Source organism: Cryptomeria japonica, chromosome 1 (assembly GCF_030272615.1).
Source record: "Cryptomeria japonica chromosome 1, Sugi_1.0, whole genome shotgun sequence".
Classification (NCBI taxonomy): domain Eukaryota; kingdom Viridiplantae; phylum Streptophyta; class Pinopsida; order Cupressales; family Cupressaceae; genus Cryptomeria; species Cryptomeria japonica.
In genome coordinates, this window is record NC_081405.1 from 534,653,841 (window position 1) to 534,662,131 (window position 8,291).

Genomic DNA, 8,291 nt, shown 5'->3' on the forward strand with positions numbered 1-8,291 from the left:
TAAAGATAAATCATCTATTATAATTGTAGTCTCCTTTAAGTCCTAAAGAAAATTTGTTGCATTTTATTAGAGAAGATGTACCCCACCACTCTTCTCCATAAGAAGAGTAGGTCCACCATTACCACCAAGGCAACATATTCATTATAGACAATGTATTATCATTGTACCCTCATAATCCATCATCTAGATAGACATGAAGAATGAACACATGATAATTAGGCAAAATTGCATATGGAGATTGGTGGGAGGCAAAAACATGAAAGCAATTTATAAATTGCACATGGAGAAATGAGCCCAACAACAAGCATATGGTGGAGGTGCAAGAGGAAAAGGATTTTCAAGTTGTAGATGGACTAGAAAGGTTTGTTCGAAAAGGTTGCAAAACTTGAAGTTTGAGAAACCATTTACAAATTGAGAAGGGAGTGAGAGTTCATATATAATAGAAATTATAAGATCAAGGTAACTAAGTAAGGAAGTAACAAAATCATGCATGGGAGGGACGATTCTAGTGAGCACAATAAGAAACAAGAGGTTGTAAATGGGTGAGAAAGGTTTATAGGCAAAGATTGTTTGTAGAGATAGGAAGTAATATGCAATTTTGCGCATGTATATCCTAAAACTTCATAGTGATAAAATATAGTGGAAACTAAAGGTGAGTGCAACCTGCAAAGATTTCCCAACTACTTGAAGGTTTTGTAGGAGGTAAAAAAAAAGTACAACAAGCAATTTTCATATTTATAAGCAAAGTGTCTTTATACGTTCTCATCAATGTCACTTGTCATTTGCTACATGCATTCCAAATTCTTGTAGGGTTATTATTTCTTAGAAGAAAACTTAACCCATAATGAAATGTGCCAAAATATAAGACTATACTCATTATATCAATAGATATAACATTATCTATGATCTCCATCAAAGACTTAGAAAATGTGAAATTAAATGTGAAAATATATTCATTTTCATCTCTTTGCATGTTTTTGAATATATTAATTGACAAATTGGCATTCACCATACTAAGAAATATACTTCAGAATACTACTTTTTAATCATCCCATATATAAACAAAAAAATTAAATAAATTACCATACTATTCTCTAACGTCAACTTGTAAGGATTAAACAAAAACAATTACCACCATATCCTAATTTGTTACCTCATAGTTATGTGTTAGGTTAATGAAGGTCTCAAGATTCTTGTCATTGTAATCTCCGCTTCTTTCATAGAACTTTGATAAGTGCTTTTTGATTTCACTGGGATCTAGGTTTTAAAATTTTTGTATGCTATTGAAATACAATGACCTATACCTTCTTACCATATAGGGTACTATCACATGCTACAAATCAAACCTATATTATGAAAAAATTTGTTGGAGTAAAATATATACAAATTTATATATTAGATTTTCCACTTACTAAATGGTAAAAATTTAAAGCAAGAAAAATATTTAAGTGGAAATGAAATTGGGCTTGATCATGACTAGTCTAGAGTCAGACAATGTATAGTAGGCTAGGAAAGTTAATCACTAAAATATATTCCCTAGCTTATAGTTGTCATTTTTTAGATTTCAAAATTATTTTTCTAATAGCTGATAGAAATTGAAGAAGTTGGAGGCCCCATCTTCCTTTACCGAAGGCTATTGAAATGTGTACCACAAATGGTGAATGGGTATAGTAGATAGAGATTGAAGAAATTGTAGAGAATTGTAAGAAATGTAAAAGAACAAGGCACCATACAAAGTACTATATTGTTGATAAAAAATGTAAAGATTTGGAACAAGACCGGATCCAAAATAAACTCGAAGAAATGTGTGTTGGAACTAAAATAACAACATAATTAGGGTCTGATAATCATGAGGATGGGGAAGGTGTGGGGCTTAGAGAACAAAGTAAATCAATAGATACCATGCTTTAGATGGGGGAGGCATGGTCCTCTATAAAAGGAGTTGCAAGTACCCCAAGATGGAAAGTTATTCAGATGAAATAAATGAGGCAGAAAGAACCTTGACTACAAACCCCCTGAATAATGACACATCTCCTAGGAATACATAGAAGGTTGAGAGATCAATGGAAAATATTTGTAGTGATTCTAAGGTGTAAAAGGAGAGTATACTGAAGGAAGGAGAAGAGAATGATGATAGGGGGGATGTGTTGGAGATGCATCAGGGAGCCCAAAGCTTTTGTTCCCCTTCTACACTACAAAGTAATTCTTAGGGACTCATTGATCTTGAGAAAGGATCATTGGATACAACCTATTTTGGTATGAGAAGAAAGGAACTATTGGTGGATCAGAGGAATGCTCTAGTAAACAAAAATACTTCAAATTAGCATATGTGGGAGATATTTAGAAAAAAAAAAAAAATTAGCCAAGGAGGTGGTCTCTCTCAAGGGGAATGGGAAGAAGATAGATTCTATTAAAGTACAATAATGGATAGTGAGATGGAAAGGAATAATGGTTTGTTGAATGATATTCACTTAAAAGATATTCAAGTTTTCCTCGTTAGAAATTTGGAGAGCTCTTTAGAGGAAGTAAGGGATTTGGGCTCCTCACCTAATGGATGCATGAAAGATCTTGAAAAGGAGGGAATTCTAGAAAAGCATTTGTTTCATGAATCTAAGACTAGTGTGGACAAATCTAAGATAGGAGAGAAAAGAAGGAAAGGGCAAAAAAATATTAAGATGCATCTAGAAAATGTTGGAAATAAAAAAGGAGAAAGCAAACTTAGATCAGAAAAAGGCTACGTGTTTTCCTATGAGCAATGACGGTCTTCTTGTAGAATGTTAGGGGCTACAATTCCCCTCACAAATGTTGATTGATCAAGAGGTTTTTTTATCAGTCGCACCCAAATATGGTTATATTACAGAGACAAAACTTAAGAGAAATGATATCAAAGATTTCGAGAAAAAAATGTATGTGTGGAATGTGATCTTCATGGAAGCAAAGGTTGTTTTAGGTGGATTGGGTGTGTTATTGAATGAGTCGACAATTCTTATTCAATTGTTAAGCAAGACAAAAATTGGCTAATGGTGGGAGTTTTCTCAAAATCACTTAATAAGGGTTTTTTTTTCATAAATAGATATGCGCCTACAAGCACTATTAGCAAGAAATTTTTGTGGCAACAACTTTCAGAACTGATCTAGGATGATGAAGAAATAGTATATATATTGGGAGGGGATTTCATGCCACCCTTCTTCCCTCAAATAAAAAGGGTGGTGTTGATTGGCTTGGAACAATTGAGAAAGATTTAAATAACTTTGTAAATGATAATGAAGTGTTGGACATAAAATTTAAAGTAGGAGACTATACTTGGACCAACCATAGGTAAGGTTTTTTTGAATATTACAGAAAAAATAGATCAATTCTTTGCTACTAGTAGCTGGGCAGATCTACAATGGGTCTTTGAGTCTAAGATTCTTCTGGTGTCCAATTCAGACCATTACCCTATAAATTTGATAATTCATGAAGATATGGATCTTGCCAGATGTCCTTTCAAGATTGATAAAATGTGGATGTGGGTTGATGGCTTTAGGAGCTCATTATCAACTAGTGGATCTAAACAACATCAAGGTATGGTAACATGGCATTTATCTTCTTTATAAAATTACAGTATTTAAAGGAGCACCTTAAGAAATGGAATATGGAATAGTTTAAAAATATCTTCTCTAAGAATGTTTTATTGGAAGAGAAATAGGATCATCTTCATTCCAAAGTGATTCGTGATGGCATGGAGGAGATTAATTTTATTGAAGAAAAGAGGTTGAAACAAAGTTGTATAGAGATTCTTGCTAGGGAGGAGATTTATTGGTGATATAAATCCAAAGATACTTGGTTGAAAGAGGGAGATTACAACACAAAGTTCTTCCGTAATTTGGTAAAAGCAAGGAGGTTGTCTAATAAAATATTTTTGATGAAAATGAAGCAAGAAAGGTATTAAGAGATTAGGAACACATTAACAATGAGGTAGTAAGATGCACTTGTAAATTATTGAATGTAGGGAATGTTGATGGTAGGTTAGAGGATGATATCTAGGAGATGATCCCAAAATGCATCTCTGAAGATCAGAATAAGATGCTTATGGAGCCAATCAAGTTGTACGAGATTAAGGTTGCCTTATTTTCGATGGGTGGAGAAAAAGCCTTGAGATTTGATGGTTTTCCTATAATTTTCTTTAAAAACTTATGGGAAATTTGCAATTCATATTTGGAAAGTGGTGGAGGAATCCAGAAGAGGTGGTTTTATTTTGAAAGATTTGAATAACACTTTTATTGCTCTAATTTTGAAAAAAGAATGAAGTATCTACTTTTAATAGTTTTAGACCAATATCGTTATGCAATACAATTTATAGGATAGTTTCTAAAGTTATTGCTAATGGATTTAAGAGCACCCTTAAATTGGTGATATTGGTTGAGTAGACTGGATTTTCTCCAAGAAAGTCCACAGTGTAAGGTATTATTTGTTGCCCATGAGGCCATTCATTTGGTGCATCTAGCAGTACTAAACGAATGATGGTTAAAATTGATATCAAGAAGGCTTATGATGAAGTGAATAGTAATTTCCTCTTCAAAGTGCTTGAAAAGTTTGGTTACTACTTTGAATGGGTGGGCTAGATTTAAAGTTGCATTTGTTCTCCTATGTGTTTAATCCTTGTTAATGGAAACCCATAAGGTTTTTTTAATTCATCTAAAGGCTTGAGATAGGAAGACCCTAGATCCCCTTTCCATTTCATAATCATGGAAAAGGCTTTAGGGAGGTTAATATCAAGAAAGAGATTGGATGGAGTGTGGAAAGGAATTACAGTTGCTTAGCTCTTAAACCCTATCTCTCACCTCTAATTTGCAAATGATACCATTCTCTTGAGTGAGGCATCTCCATGTGAGGCTTGGGTTATGAAGATAATGATTTACAAATATAGATGAATCTCTCAACAATATTAAAACTAGAGAAAGTCTAAGATTCTTTTTTTATTATGGCTGCTCACAAATAGAGAAAGATATCAAAGATTCTTGAAATCAAGTTGGGTTCTCTCCTTGGTAAGTAGCTTGGGATTACCCTTTTTGGTTGTGTCAATAAAACAAAATTGTGTAAAGATCTTAAGGATGGCTATTTGAAAAGAATCAATGGTTGGAAAGGTAAATGGATTTCTTCTATTGGTAGAAGTCTGATGCTTAAGATAATTTTTTCTACAATTCCAATCTACTCAATGATGTGCCTAAAAATCTTGCATAAAGTCATTGAAGTTGTAGAACACAAGATGCAAAAATTCTTTTGGAATGGAGTTAGGGATCTAGAAAAAATTCCCCTTTTAGCATGAGAAAAGATATGTGGGCCAAAGAAGGATGAAGGGGTTGGTCTATGCAACTAGAAAATCACGAATGAGGCAATGGGAGAAATGTTTATTTAGAGTATGTAATCTAACCCAAACCAATTGTGGGTGGAAATTTTAAAAGAAGAGTATCTTGATAACAAAGCAAATGAATGCAAATGAAATAATTTTCACAATTCAGAATACACCAAAAGGATCGACAATATGGAACTTGATTGTGTCTTGTAGACCAATGATCATAGACCGTTTAATTTTACATTTGGGCAGTGGTCAATTTACAAATTTTTGAGAGGATTCTTGGGACAACCTCTAGATGTTGGGCAAAAATCGCAAGTTGGAGGATTTGAAGCAAGTTTTAAAACAAAGATAGGTCACAAGAGTTATTGATTAAATATGGAGAGGGAGATTAATGAAAAAGAACAAATGGAGTTGGAAATTCGTAGAAGGATTAGGATTAAGTGAGTGCCACAAAGTAATAATGCAAAGCATTTTCAAGGAAAGAAAAATATTGCTGACTGGAGAAGAAGATAAAGTTGTTTGGTATGGAGAAAAGGATAGTAAGTATTTAGTGAAAAGTTCTAGGATATCAACTTATTGACTTTGTAGTTGCAATGAATGATTGGCCAACATGTCTATGTTGGGGTAAACATTACCTCCCAAATGTAGAATATTTTACAAGGTTGGCCATTAGAGGAAGGGTATTAATTGGTTGGATCCAAAAATCATGGTTGGGTATCAAATATTGACTTGTTAATGGGCTTTCTCAAGTTCATCTAGGAAATAGGAAGGAAAAAATGGTCAAGTGGTCTAAACTACAAGAAGGCTGGTAGAAAATAAATTTTGATTGTGAGTTGAAGGGTAATCCAGGCTCATTAGGTGCAGGTTGGGTGGCATGGGATTGGGAAGGTAAAGCCCAAAATAGATGTGTTGGCCAACATAGACGTCTATGGGATTGGTATGGCATTGGATATGGAACAAACAATGAAGCTAAAGCCTAGACTATATTCAAGCACTAAAAATGGGCAAACAATTGGGACTATCAAAAATCTAGCTTGAGGGAGACTCTTTAATTATTATGAATGCAATTACAAATGGAGAAATAGATTCCTATAATTTGAATAAATATATCTTCATTCCCAAGAAAATTGTATCCACCTTTGAGGATTACCAAATCTTGCATGTAGGATAATTGGGGAATGAAGTGGTAGATATTCTTTCCAAATGGGAACTTCATTCAAAGATGAGGTAGGGAATGTGTTTTTGAGGATTTTCAAGATCTTGTACTCAAACCTTTTGATTGATCATACGCCACCATTTAGAGAAGAAATCATTGCTGGTAAAGGTGGATAGGTGATGTATAGAGGATCTATAGGGAGAGAATAATACTTGGAGTTATATTCATGCGAGGCCATTGTGCAATGTGAGTGACAGTAAGGAGTATACAATGGAGGTGACTTTCACACTATACACACCAAAGTTGCAGTTGGATTTTTTTGGTTAGATTTCTAAAAGGAGAATCAAGTCAATATTTAAATTTGATGAGAAGCCCTTTGTGTAGGCCTTGGAAACACTTCTAGGGAAGGATATTTTGCAAACAGAGCATAGGTACAACATAAACGCTCACATTGTCACAATGATAGTGGCATGGGGACTAGAGGTTGGTCAAAAGCAGGAAATTGAATGGGTAATGAAGGCTTACATGTTGATAATGATTAACTCTATGGTCTTCAATCGGTGCTTGCAAGGGCTATAATGGGTGTTAGTTTTGACATCAGAGATGAGGAGAAGAAAATGAAGGAGGAAGAAATCCACTTGTTGATGCCTTTAATGAGATGAGCAATTGGGGCTAACACAAATGCAAGGAAAGTTGAGCGAGCTATCAATTGGAATTTGTTGAAGAGTTTTTTGTGAGAGAAATAAATGGAGAAGGCCAAAAAGAAAAAAAAGACTATGAAGAAAGTGGCTGGTTCAGAAGGGTCGAAGGGTGTGGAGAAGATGGTGTTTATGGAATATGGTTTCTCATTTGAGGACTATTGGGTGAATGAACCATTGGGAGTAGGCCAGGTTTGAAGATAAATGGTAGATTTTATTATAGGTTGATGTAATTTCTATTCATTTTTGTAGATTTTATCTTTGAAACTATATTGAATGTATAGGTGATTAAGGATTTTGGGTTCGAAGGAAGTGTATATGAACTATAAATTTGTATAATCATTGGAGGCTGAGAGTATGTATGGATGGGATAGGGTATATACATTTTTTGGTAGTGATGGTTTTAAGGGTAGAGAAATTGGTTTTTGATCTTTACACCAGTCGATAAAGCTAGATACTAGTACCACTTTTTTGTAAAATCTTTACTTTTATATTAATAACATATCAATTATTATCAACCAAAAAAATTGTATCTCTAACACCATAAGGAAGATGCTTTTTGGTATGTAAATGGAACAAGAACTATAAAAATGAGGGAATAATCAACAACAAAAAATGAACAACCTTGGGCTAATTGGTAGAAGAGTACACCTTCTCTTCTTTATTTAGGATTTTCTAAACTTGGGAAGGTTTTTCTCTTGAGATCACACCAAGATAACAAAATATAAAACCCTTTACTAATCATTCACATCACAACCATGTGAAGATCAACAAAACCTCATGTAAAGTGGATCATGTGTGAATACATAAAAAAAATGAATGGAAAAAAATGCATTGCTCTAGGTGATTCCCCTTAACATATAAAATGTAGACGTGCTATTAAGATCTCTAATAAATATCTATGAAATATATGCTCACCCACAAAAACTCAAGATGCTTAATAGATATAATCTATGTAGTAAATTGTATAACATGAAAAAACTTAGTACTAATACCAGCTAATAATAGAAGCAAGATGATTAAATATTTTAGGAATGGTGGATAGAAACATGAAAAAGAAATTGTGCACTACTCATTTGGACAATTGGTTTAAACATCA